The following is an 11,324-nucleotide window of genomic DNA, read 5'->3' as shown; positions in this document are numbered from 1 at the left end:
ATCAGAAAAACATAAACAGACTTAATGAGTGCAAACCATCAGCGCAGAGGTCACAGTGTTAGGTCAGGTGGAACGTTAAGGAATGTCCACATTTCCTATTGGCCAAGGACCCCGAGTCTCGAGGGCCCCAGGCCCGGGAGGAAATGCAGGTTCAGTGAGAGCTCCCGGGGCGGCATGTGGTTCCCCAGCGAAGGCTCCAGCGCAGCAAGGCTGCCTAAAGCGCCCCCTCTGCCCCACCTGCAGACCCACCCTGGCTGGGGAACGCCTTGCTAACTCTGGAGATCCATCTGCCAGGCACATGAGGTTCAGGGAAGCCCGCTGACACCAAGGCCAGGTGGAGAGGCCCTGCGAGAGCGCGCTCCGAAGCAGGCGACCCTGAGACTGGAGAGCAGCGCTGGGCGCGGGACTGAGCAAGACTCGTAAAGCGAGAGTCTGGGTCATTCGGTCTAACACTGGCGGCTCAGTTCGAGGCAGTACACACATATAAAAACATTAGACAAATGCTTATTATCCGGACAAAGCCAGCTAACCAGAGACTAACAGGCTGGCTGCTAGCTGAATCCGTTTCAAAGTTTAAAAATAAGTCACCAGTAAACACACTTCAGAAATTTTCAAAAAGTCATAGACACGAAGTATATGGTGGGAAGAATGAAAAGAGTTCACCTGATTTTTAATGGCGGACAGGGCAGTAAGAAATCCTCACAGGTACGCATGTCTTTATCATGTGGTCACATTGGTACTATTTTATGGTGAAGGCATTCGGATGCCATCCTAGGATTTAAGCAGAAGAAGCCACGCCCAGCTGACCCTCCCCAGAGCCATGCGCCCTTGGCATCTGTTTCCTGAGCTGGCAGCCAGGCCAGCCGGGAGGGGAGGGGAGCCGAAGGGGCACGTCCGTATGAGCGCGCCGCTGCCCTGCCGGCCCTGCGGTTGCTGCTGGTCCTTCGGGAAGCTGAGTCCGGAGTCCGGAGTCCAGAGTCCCGAGTCAGGAGCATCTCCACTGACAATCGTGTTTGTGAGATGCAGGGAAACTATTATTATTAACATTAAAATGTCAGCAACTCTCACCTAATTCATGCGTTTTTTCTTTATCCAACAATTTACTACCCACATCGGTCAACGATTCTTTTAAAGACCACCCAGGAGCTTGGGATAATGTTTTAAAATAATGGCCTACAGGTGCGGTCCGCCTCGTTCCTGCCCCAGGCATTGGTCTGCGCTGAGCCGGGGATGGGACCACCTGCCCCAGACCCGCGTGCCCAAGGGGAAGCGGTCCTCACGGCCCTCTGGGCAAGGACTTTTGGATGTGACAGTGGACACGACACTGGCCGAGAGCTTGTCATTCACTGGTGCGTTCTGTGGCTTCATTTGTGTTTATTCACCATAAATACAGCACCAACCTCAGGACCTGCCTGTCGAACTGGACACTCAGTGTGACCGGTCCTCTGGGAGGGGGTGAGGGGCCGCTTGGCCCAGTGGCGGGACTGCTTCCACCACGCACGCATCGCTCACCTCCTTTAAACCCCAGAATTTTTGCCTTTCAAGTTTCTCACAAGACATTGTCTCGTTACAATATAGGACAGGGAAAGTTTTAATCATTAACATTTTGCATTTAGCCAAAAGTGTATCTTATTTGCTTAGACGGTTTTAAAGGTACAGTCTTGCCCTGGCCAGTGTGGCTCATTTGGTTGGATCATTGTCCTATAAACAGAAAGGTCGAAGGTTCGATTCCCAGTCCGTGAGCATATGAGAGGCAACTGAGTAATGCTTCTCTCTCACATCCATGTTTCTCTCCCTCTTTCTCCCTCTCTTCCCTCTTTCTGAAAATCAATAAGCATGTCCTGGGGTGACAATAGAAAAAAGAAAGAAACAACTTAGTCTCATGCATATTAAAGTTAAGTAAATTTGTTTCAGGATTTTCAAAGATTAAAGTTTGAGGGGAAAATAAAAATAAGAAAAAAAATTATCCTAAATTTTCTTCAGTTTTTTTCTTTTTCTAATTTTTGATTTTAGAAAATTGTGAGAGAGAAATAAATAGTTGTGATTCTTCAGGGCTAAAAACCTCTACCAAACTGATTGGGAAGGAAAGTGTTATCTACCTGTAACGTGAAATTCCACAGGCGTGTTTCACATTTGTCTGTTAGGCTGATAAGACTCTCAGTCTTTTAGAGAATTCTAGGCCTGTCAGAAATGGTTACGGTGGGATACACTTTTTCCGCCCGGGAGGCAGAATATGCTGAAGCCAAAGCAACCACACGCATCTCTGTCGCAGGCCAGCAGGCAGGAGCGCGCCCGTCGGAAACTCAGACACTTCCTACCGCCTCTCACCCTGAGCGAGCCCGACAGACGAGGCGGCTCCCAGTGCGTCTGCGGAGGGGCTGGCTCCAGACCGACCTTCAGAGGCAGCCCCCCTCGAGGATGGGGGATGTGGCAGCTCGCGGGCACATTCCACTGTAATTAGAGCCCAGGAACCCTGGACCCACATCCAGCCGAGTCGGAAGAGAGTTAGTCCGCCAGCCTCCTCACTCGGGATAGAATGGAGACGAACAAAACAACTGTTGGGTGGATGTTGGGGTTCGATGTGTGTTAACACCTGCTGAAACAATGACCTACACCGGAGGGAGCAAGTGTGCGGTGACTTTGAGTGACATCTACTGATTTCCACATTTCTGCGTATGTTAAATCCCCTACTTGTCTGAGATCACTGGGCACCCCGCTGACTTCAGAGGGAAATGCGCAATCGGCCGAGAAAAGTCGACTTTGAGGTTCGGGTGGACCGTGCAGCGACCTGGTTGGGAGAGACGGCCCACACGGAGGAGGACACGCCCCCGAGTCCGGGTCAGAGCCAGAGTTCGGAAGCAGGAGGAGAGCGCAGCCGTGTGTGTTCAGCTCGGGACAGCAAGGCCCGAAGCAGGGAAGGCGGCAGGGACGGGACACGAGACGTGGCGGGACATGTGCCGTGGCACCCTCGCGTGGCAGGCAGGCCAGAGGGTGGGCGGGGAGCCTTCATGCGGCTGGACGGGAGCCCCCTACCTTGCAGTGGCGCTCACCTGTGTTTCCGTGGTTCTCACTGCGTGGCCCACGTGAGGCTCTCACACACCTTCCGTGGACAGTCGGGGTTTCGGTGGTTCTGCTGGGTGGAGGGCCATTCTTGCTCTCCAGCTCCACACCCACCTGCGTGCACACTCCGTCCAAAAGGCGTGCACTGCAGCCAGAGGAGCCCATGGTGGGCGCAGTGGACGAGGAAGAAGAAGGCGAGTCCATGTGCACTGAGCAGGCCCTCGGGAGACCTGGACTCGGACGGCGGGGCGCTGGCACCACCGTGCGACCAGCAGGTCCTTCGGCCCCAGTGTCCTCGACAGGGAGGACAATGAGTTCATAGTGCAACGCCTCGCTGACCTTTACAAAGGTTGAGGTCATCCATGGCCCCTGTTGAAGGCGGTATCAGGAATCGTGGACGGCCAGTGGCCGCCGTCACACATGCCTGAGTTCCGGCGTTCTCTTTTGCTGCATGGGCTTCCTCAGAGTGAGGACACGTCACCTGCCTCCATGAGGTTCAGCGTGTGCTCTGACTGTGGCCGGGCTGATCCAGGACCGAGTTCAGCTGTTGTGTCCTGAAGCATCCTTCCCCGCCGGCCGCAGGGCCTCTGCCTGCCCGAGGCACCCCAGGGAGGCCCACCGTGAGGGGCTGCCCTGCCCCCCGCACCCACTCCCTGGTGCTTTCCAACTTGGAAGATGCTTAGAGACAAATGGGAGTTCTATGAATATAATGTTGGTGAAAACTGACTTCTGAACACGAAGCTGCCTCTCTACCCAGCCTGCAGAGAAGACAGACAAGCCTCTTGGGGGAGAAACACCCTCTTTTCTCGATCAAATTGGCTACGTCCCCTTCTACTTAAACAAGCTCCTGCTTTGTGGTGGACAAAATAACAGTGATGAGATCAGTTGGCTGGTTCTAGATAAGACTGGGGGGTTTACATTCAAAGGGGCAGGCCACAGTACTGTCCAGCACATCCCCGAGTTCTCGGGTGTCCTCTGTCTCCTCACCTGCTCCCCGCAGCCGGGGAGAGGGGCGGGGGGCCGGGGTCCAATGGCAACTGCATGGGGGGGCGGCTGTCCCTCCCTCCCTCCCCATGACCTCCTACACTCACATGATTTAAGCCATGGTTTTGGATATTGTTGATGATTTATTGTATGAAAAATGTAAATGATCTGGATGGCAGATGTTTTATATTTTCTGACCATTCATTTTCAGTGGGAATGTAATTAAAATTTATGAAGTGTATCTGCTGAATTGCATTGGCAATTGATGGTCTCCTCCAGGGCTGTCTATGTGGAGACGATGAGTAATTGTGGACAGGGAGGTGCAGTGACAAGGGCAGGACAGGATGTCGCTGCCACGGCGGAGCTACCTGGGTGGAGGACGCCATTCCTTTGCCTTACACCATGATCCCCAGCCCCCCATGACACCGCGGAGAAGGCGGGGACAGTGTCTGTCCCTCCTTTGTGGAGCGTAAAGCTCCGCTCCCCCTCCTCAGTTCTCCGGGTTCCCTTCAAGACTCTCCTGTGGAAGCCACGGACAGGCCCACATCGGGGATCCAGGACACAGCGTGAACCTTCAGAGAAAGCCCACAGAACTAACTTTGGCAAATTCCAAACGCCTTCAAGGGAGCGGTACTGTTTGTCCATGCATGTGATTATTCTAGGTGTCCAAGTTACCACCAAAGAATAGAGTCCAAAAAAGTAGCTAAAACTCCCCTTAGACCCACCTGCACTGCGCCTGGGATGCAGTGAGGTGGCCGGCGCGTCACGGGTTCGCCTCCCTACCAAGAGTGGGCTTCTCCAGGCCAAGGACCTGTGCCTGGTTCTTGTGCCTCCGAAACCCAGGGCCCAGCCGGGGAAGCTGCCGACTGCAAGCAGGGTCCCTGCGCTTGGTGGGCTGTGCTCAGGAAGCCACACCTGGGGCGAGAAAGGAGGAAGCAGAGACGGAGAATTCTGCTTCACAGGATGATGAGACAGTGTTCCATTAGCTCAGCTCCTCTCGTGAGATGAGTCCCTTTGCTAATGCCACCCTTTTATTATTACCCTCATGACTCCTGTGCAAACATCCCTCACTCATCGCCTCTGTCCGCATCAGCCAGGGAACCGGCTGGTCAGATGAAGGAGGCGGTCGCGGTCACCAGCCCCCCGTCCATGTGTGGGTGCCCTGTGCCCACACACTTTCATTTTGCCTCTGCCCCTTTGGCCCCTGAATTCTCACTAAGTTGGGCAAATCAGTTGGCATGTTGTTCCAATGAGAGTATCGCCCAAAGATGCTGATCTCAAGGGCCCGTGGTTCCTGTACAGACCGATGGGGAATCTGGCTGGGCTGCTTTATCACCTCTTGTGTGGCCGTTCCCTTTCTCATCTCCCTTCCCTCGAGCCTTTACATGACTTGCTCACCTGGACGTCGTTGAGTCAGGTCCTCTCCAGACCATTCACTCCGCCTCCCCCAGCTGTGAGGAGGGTCTCTTTGCTGCTGGCGCTTATCGTCAAAACAGAAAGGAAGGTGAGGCTCCCCAAATTGTTTCTACTTCATGGGACTCAGACTCCACAGATGCGCGATCTGGCGAGCGTCATATTTAATGTCTAACCCCTCATCCCCTCTGGCCCTGTAACCTCCGTGAAGAACACCATCCTAACAACCTAGGGTCAGTGCAAACACTTGGTACGAGAACATTCATCACGAGGCATTAAATGTCAGACGTTGGGGGAATGGCCAGATAAATTATGGTGGAGCACCTGCTGCACATAACAAAGTGATGTTTTGACCCCAAACTCTACTGTATGTGTTATTTCAGAAATAAATAGATAGAAGCATCCATGAACAGTTAGCTACAAGTTAAGTTTATAGCTTCATTATAAATCATAGAAGACTAACGACACTCTCGATGTCTGATAATATGTTATTTGTTAATAAGCTATTTATAGGTGAAACACTATGCAGCTAATAAAAATGGTCACCTATTCACAAGAGTTATATAATGCTACTTATTGTAAACTTAGATCATGTGTGTGCATAATTACTAGAGCATACGTGTGTACATAATTGTATTATTTTCCTTCAAAATGTATACAAACACATAAAAATGGGCCACACTGTGCCTCCTTGCACAACCCAAAGGGACAACAGATAAAAAACAACCAGAACTGTTGGAAAATCAAACTGTATGGAAGTCCGACACCAAGGCAGACTTGGTGTTAAAGAAAAAACACTCACCCAGCTGGTAGGAAGGGTGGAGATGGGCAGCCGGGTGGAGAAGACTCTTGACAAGGCAGTGGCTGGAGGGCAGGGACGGGCAAGTTGGTGGCGGGCAGAGCAGGTGGTCCCACATTCATGTGTGGATAAACCAGGAGAAACAACTGGGAAGCGAGACAGACCCACAACCCAGGGCTCCAGCACGGGAAATACAGCCTCAAACCTCTGACCGAAAACACCTGTGGGTGTTAAGGCACCAGGAGAAACTCCCAGCCTCACAGAAGAGTTCGTTGGAGTAACCCACAGGGCCCTAGAATGTACACAAGCCCACCCACTAGGGAATCAGCACCAGAGGGGCCTGGTGCTGATGTGCTTGTGGAAATCAGGGAAATTTGTTTGTGGGAATCAGGGAAAGTGGCTGAAATCTGGCAGAGAGCAGAGCAAGTGCCATTGTTCCCTCTCGGACCCCTCCCTACAGACAGCATCACAACCCAGCATGCGGGTTTCCCCACCCTACTGCACTGTAGGCTCCGCCCCTCACTGTGTAACAGGTATCCCAAGACCCCCCCCAAAAAAAATGGCCCAAATATAAGAGCATATCAAAGCTCCAGAAAAAATACAACTAAGCAATGAAGAGATGGACAACCTATCCGATGCAGAGTTCAAAACACTGGTAATCAGGATGCTCACAGAATTGGTTGAGTATGGTCATAAAATAGAGGAAAAAGTGAAGGCTATGAAAAGTGAAATAAAGGAAAATGTACAGGGAACCAACACTGACTGGGAGGAAACTGGGACTCAAATCAATGGTTTGGAGCAAAAGGAAGAAAGAAACATTCAACCAGAACAGAGTAAAGAAACAAGAATTAAAAAAAAAAAAATGAGGAGAGGCTTACGAACCTCCAGGATAACTTTAAACATTCCAACATCTGAATCATAGGGGTGCTAGAAGAGAGAAGAAGAGCAAGAAATCAAAAACTTATTTGAACAAATAATGAAGGAGAACTTCCCTAATCTGGCAAAAGGAAATAGACTTCCATGACGTCCAGGAAGCTCAAAGAGTCCCAAAGAAGTTGGACCCAAGGAAGCACACTCCAAGGAATATCATAATTACATTATCCAAGATAAAAGATAAGGAAAGAATCTTAAAAGTAGCAGGAGAAAAGGAGACAGTTACCTACAAAGGAGTGCCCATAAGACTGTCAGCTGATTTCTCAAAAGAGATCTTACAGGCAAGAAGAGGCTGGCAAGAAGTATTTCAAGTCATGAAAGGCAAGGAGCTACATCCAAGATTGCTCTATCCAGCAAAGCTTTCATTTAGAATGGAAGGGCAGATAAAGAACGTCCCAAATAAAGTCAAGTTAAAGGACTTCATCATCACCAAGCCCTTATTATATAAAATGTTAAAGGGACCTATCTAAGAAAAAGAAGATAAAAAATATGAACAGTAAAATGACAACAAATTCACAGTTATTAACAACCGAACCTAAAATAAAAACAAACTAAGCAAACAACCAGAACAGGAACAGAACCACAGAGATGGAGATCACACCGAGGGTTAACAACAGGGGAGTGGGAGGGGGAGATTGGGGAAAATGTACAGAGAACAAGTAGCATAAACGGTAGGTAGAAAATAGACAGGGGGAGGTTAAGAATAGTATAGGAAATGTAGAAGCCACAGAACTTACATATACGACCCATGGACATGAACTAAAGCAGGGGAATGTGGGTGGGAGGGGGTGTGCAGGGCAGAGGAGAAGGAAGGGGGGTAAATGGGACAACTGTAATGGCATAATCAATAAAATATATTTAATAAAAAAAGCAGCCCTGGCTGGTGTAGCTCAGTGGACTGAGCGCGGGCCTTCGAACCAAAGGATCTCGGTTTCGATTCCCAGTCAGGGCACATCCCTGGGTTGCAGGCCAGGTCCCAGCAGGGGACGCATGAGAGGCAACCATACATTGATACTTCTCTCCCTCTCTCCTTCCTTTTCCTTCTAAAGATAAATAAATAAAATCTTTATTTTAAAAAAACACCTTTTTTTAAAAAAAGCAAAAAATGTATACAAAGAAACAAAAATGGAAAAGAGAACAGTAGTCATGTCTAAGTGAGGTTTGTCCTGATTTTTATTTCCTTATCTTTTTTGTAGTTTTATTTTTTAAAAAAAGAAAATACAGGCTGCACAATAAATAAAACTAAAAGTCATAAACCCCCTCGTTTGAAAATTGTAACATTAAAACACAAAGCCAGAATACAACTTTTGCTTAAACTATTGTCTGAGTTTGGTTTACAAACAACAGGGTGCGATATTCAGGCTTCGAAACAAAGCCCAGGTACGTGGGCCTGGTGCGAAGGCTTGGTGTTTCCTGACTTTTGTTTTATTCTTCACACCTGTGTGTTCTCCAAATTTCCTACAGAGAGCATATATTTTATAGTTAGAAAAAGCAATAAATAACAATTATGGGATGCATGTGGATTGAATTTGAGGTCTTCTTAAATGTTTAGTGCAAACAGTAAAAACCAAAGCAAAACATCGAGTGAATGAGGGACCTTCTGCAGCGAACCGCACACCTCTAGCTTCCGTTCTTCAAACTTGACTCGCCAGCCGCCTCTATGCTGCGGAGACGTGTACCCAGCACCAGCTAAGACTCTCACTGACCACCACGCAGGCTGACGCTCACTTTCCTGGAAAACTGTCATAGCAAAAAGACATTAATGTCTTAGTATTTGGGCAAAATGTTTAACACGCCAACATTTGTGTCTTTCCCTCTGCTTTCAACACAACTCCCGAGCTCCTTTTCCAAAGCAGTGTTAAATGGTGTCACTCACAGCTGGCAGGTGGCCGGGGCCAGACCTGCCTGCAGTGCCTCTGTTTGCTGTGTGACGTGAAGCGCAGGCCTGGTGAAAGTGCCGGTGGGGGCCCCACTCAGGGCGTCTTCAGCCGGCACCAAGCCCAGGGCACCGGTCACTGTGCTGTGACATGGCACCGGGAGGACAAGGAGACTCCACTGCAGTCCAGGCTTGATGTGCTAGTCCCCAGGAGCTGGCCCGCTGGCCACGTCCAGTTCTGCAGCCAGGGGCTCCTCTGCATGCATCGCCGGCTCACGACCCGGAGCAGATGGGCTGGACCCCAGGCACTGCCCCAGACCAGCCACTGAGGGAGCCGAAGTCGCTGGATGGGCGCCTTTGTGACCAGGGCCTGGGGGCATGAAGTTTAACAGGTAATGAATAACTGTATGACTTTAGAAGCCACTGGAATAGTAGGGTGATGCATATATGCATTTCACAGGGCGGCCGGGAAGCCTGTGTGAGGGGAGACACACCCCCTCTGCAGACGGTTTCCATCCGTGGCAAACTCCATGAACAGGGGTTATGGAGACCTGATTGGTATCATGGGTTTCGTAGCTGCTTAGCACTGCACGGATTCCAAATCGTTTTGTGAGCATTGCTGTCCTTTCTGTTGACCTTAGCTGAGAGAGAGAGAGACAGAGAGAGACGTGATTATGATTGTTCTCATTGTCCAGCAGAGGGACGGTGGCTTCTGTGGAAGTTCAGTCTTCCCGAAGGACACATTCCATCGCACTGGGACAACATCCCAAGGCTGGGGACTCTGTCACCTGGTGCACTGTAGGTGGCACCAGGCTGCCCTCCCAGAACCATCAACGCTCGAGGTGGCTGTTTGCTGTCATTTTTCTCATTCTAATAGCCGATGGTTCGTAAACGCATAGCTGTTGTTAGTTAGGACTCTTCCACCCAGTGGTGACGTCCAGGCAACAGTGACAGGAAGACTCAGGGGGTCCTGCCCCTGCAGCGACTCTCCCCAGTAAAGCCAGCCCTTCGTGAGCTGTGCCGGGAGCTCTCCTGGGACCCTGGAGCACCCTCCCTCCCTGGCGGGGTCCTAGCCCACCCTACACTCAGACTGCTTCTGGAAAACACGGGGTGCAGGGCAACGTGAACGGTGAAGCTGCTCTCTGGGGACGCTGCTGGGCAGAGGGGTGTTGGCTGACCAGAGCAGCATCAAGGCCCGGTGGGCTAGGGGCCCGCAGCTATCATCCGATGTCCTGGTCCCCCTCCCTGGGGCCGGGGACAGGGGCACCAAAGCCTCAACGGCCCCCCCCCCCACCTTGTGCCTCCTCTCCCAGAGGCCGCAGGGGCAGGCAGCCTTTCACCCCCAAGTCTTGCCTGGCACCCCACCCTCTTCATGTTCAGCACCTCAGTTTCCAGGCTTGGGCCATCCTCTCTTTCTTGTCCAGAGTGACCCAGTCGACACGAGCAGACACGCAAGTGTGACTCATGGAGCTGTGACGAGAGAGCCCTCCGCAGTGGTCTGGACAGGAGGGGCCGGTGCCAGCTCCACCCACATGCTCTGCACTTCTTCCTCAACTGCCCCCTCATCTAAATCTCCACAACTGTCCTCCACCTGCTGCTGGGAGGTGCCAACCGTCCGCAGGGCCCCCGGGGGATGGAGATGGGGACCCTCATAGTGCTCGCTGGCTTATGGGAAATAGAAACGTCCAATCACAGAGCTCGATACTGTGCAAAAAGGCTTTAGGCCAAAACCATACAAGAGACACACACGGGGAGGTAACTGGGCCCCGGAGCCTCCGGCCCACTCCTGTCCCCAGACTCGAGTATCTCCACGATCTCTCTGTCACAGCGGACGCTTGGCCCATGTGAGTCTCACCCGGCCACACTCAGCACAGGGCTGGCATCAGTGGGTGCTCAGCTCCACGCCTCCGTGGAGAAGAGCCTCGGGGGCCACTGGGGTGCATGAAACAACTCAAAGCACAGGGGCTGGCCAGGAAACATTCTAACACTATTTCCAACAAGTTCATGCACAAGCAACGCCACTTTGGTGACTCAGACGGGGCTCCTTCCCCCACCTGCCTCGGTGGACAGCCCTCCGGGGCCTGGGGGTCGGTGTGACCTTGGCTGGGATGGCTCAGCTTCCCTCTGTGTCTCTCCTGTCCTCTGGCAGACCAGGGTCCCCGTGACGGCAGCAGACATCCAGGAAAGAAGGTAAAAACACAAAAACAATTTTTACAGTCGCTGGTGTCAGTTCTGTCCCATCGGCCAGAACGAGTCACA

Source organism: Artibeus jamaicensis, unplaced genomic scaffold, assembly GCF_021234435.1.
Source record: "Artibeus jamaicensis isolate MK-2021 breed Jamaican fruit bat unplaced genomic scaffold, CSHL_Jam_final contig_354, whole genome shotgun sequence".
NCBI classification, from domain to species: domain Eukaryota; kingdom Metazoa; phylum Chordata; class Mammalia; order Chiroptera; family Phyllostomidae; genus Artibeus; species Artibeus jamaicensis.
This window is presented reverse-complemented; position numbering follows the sequence as displayed.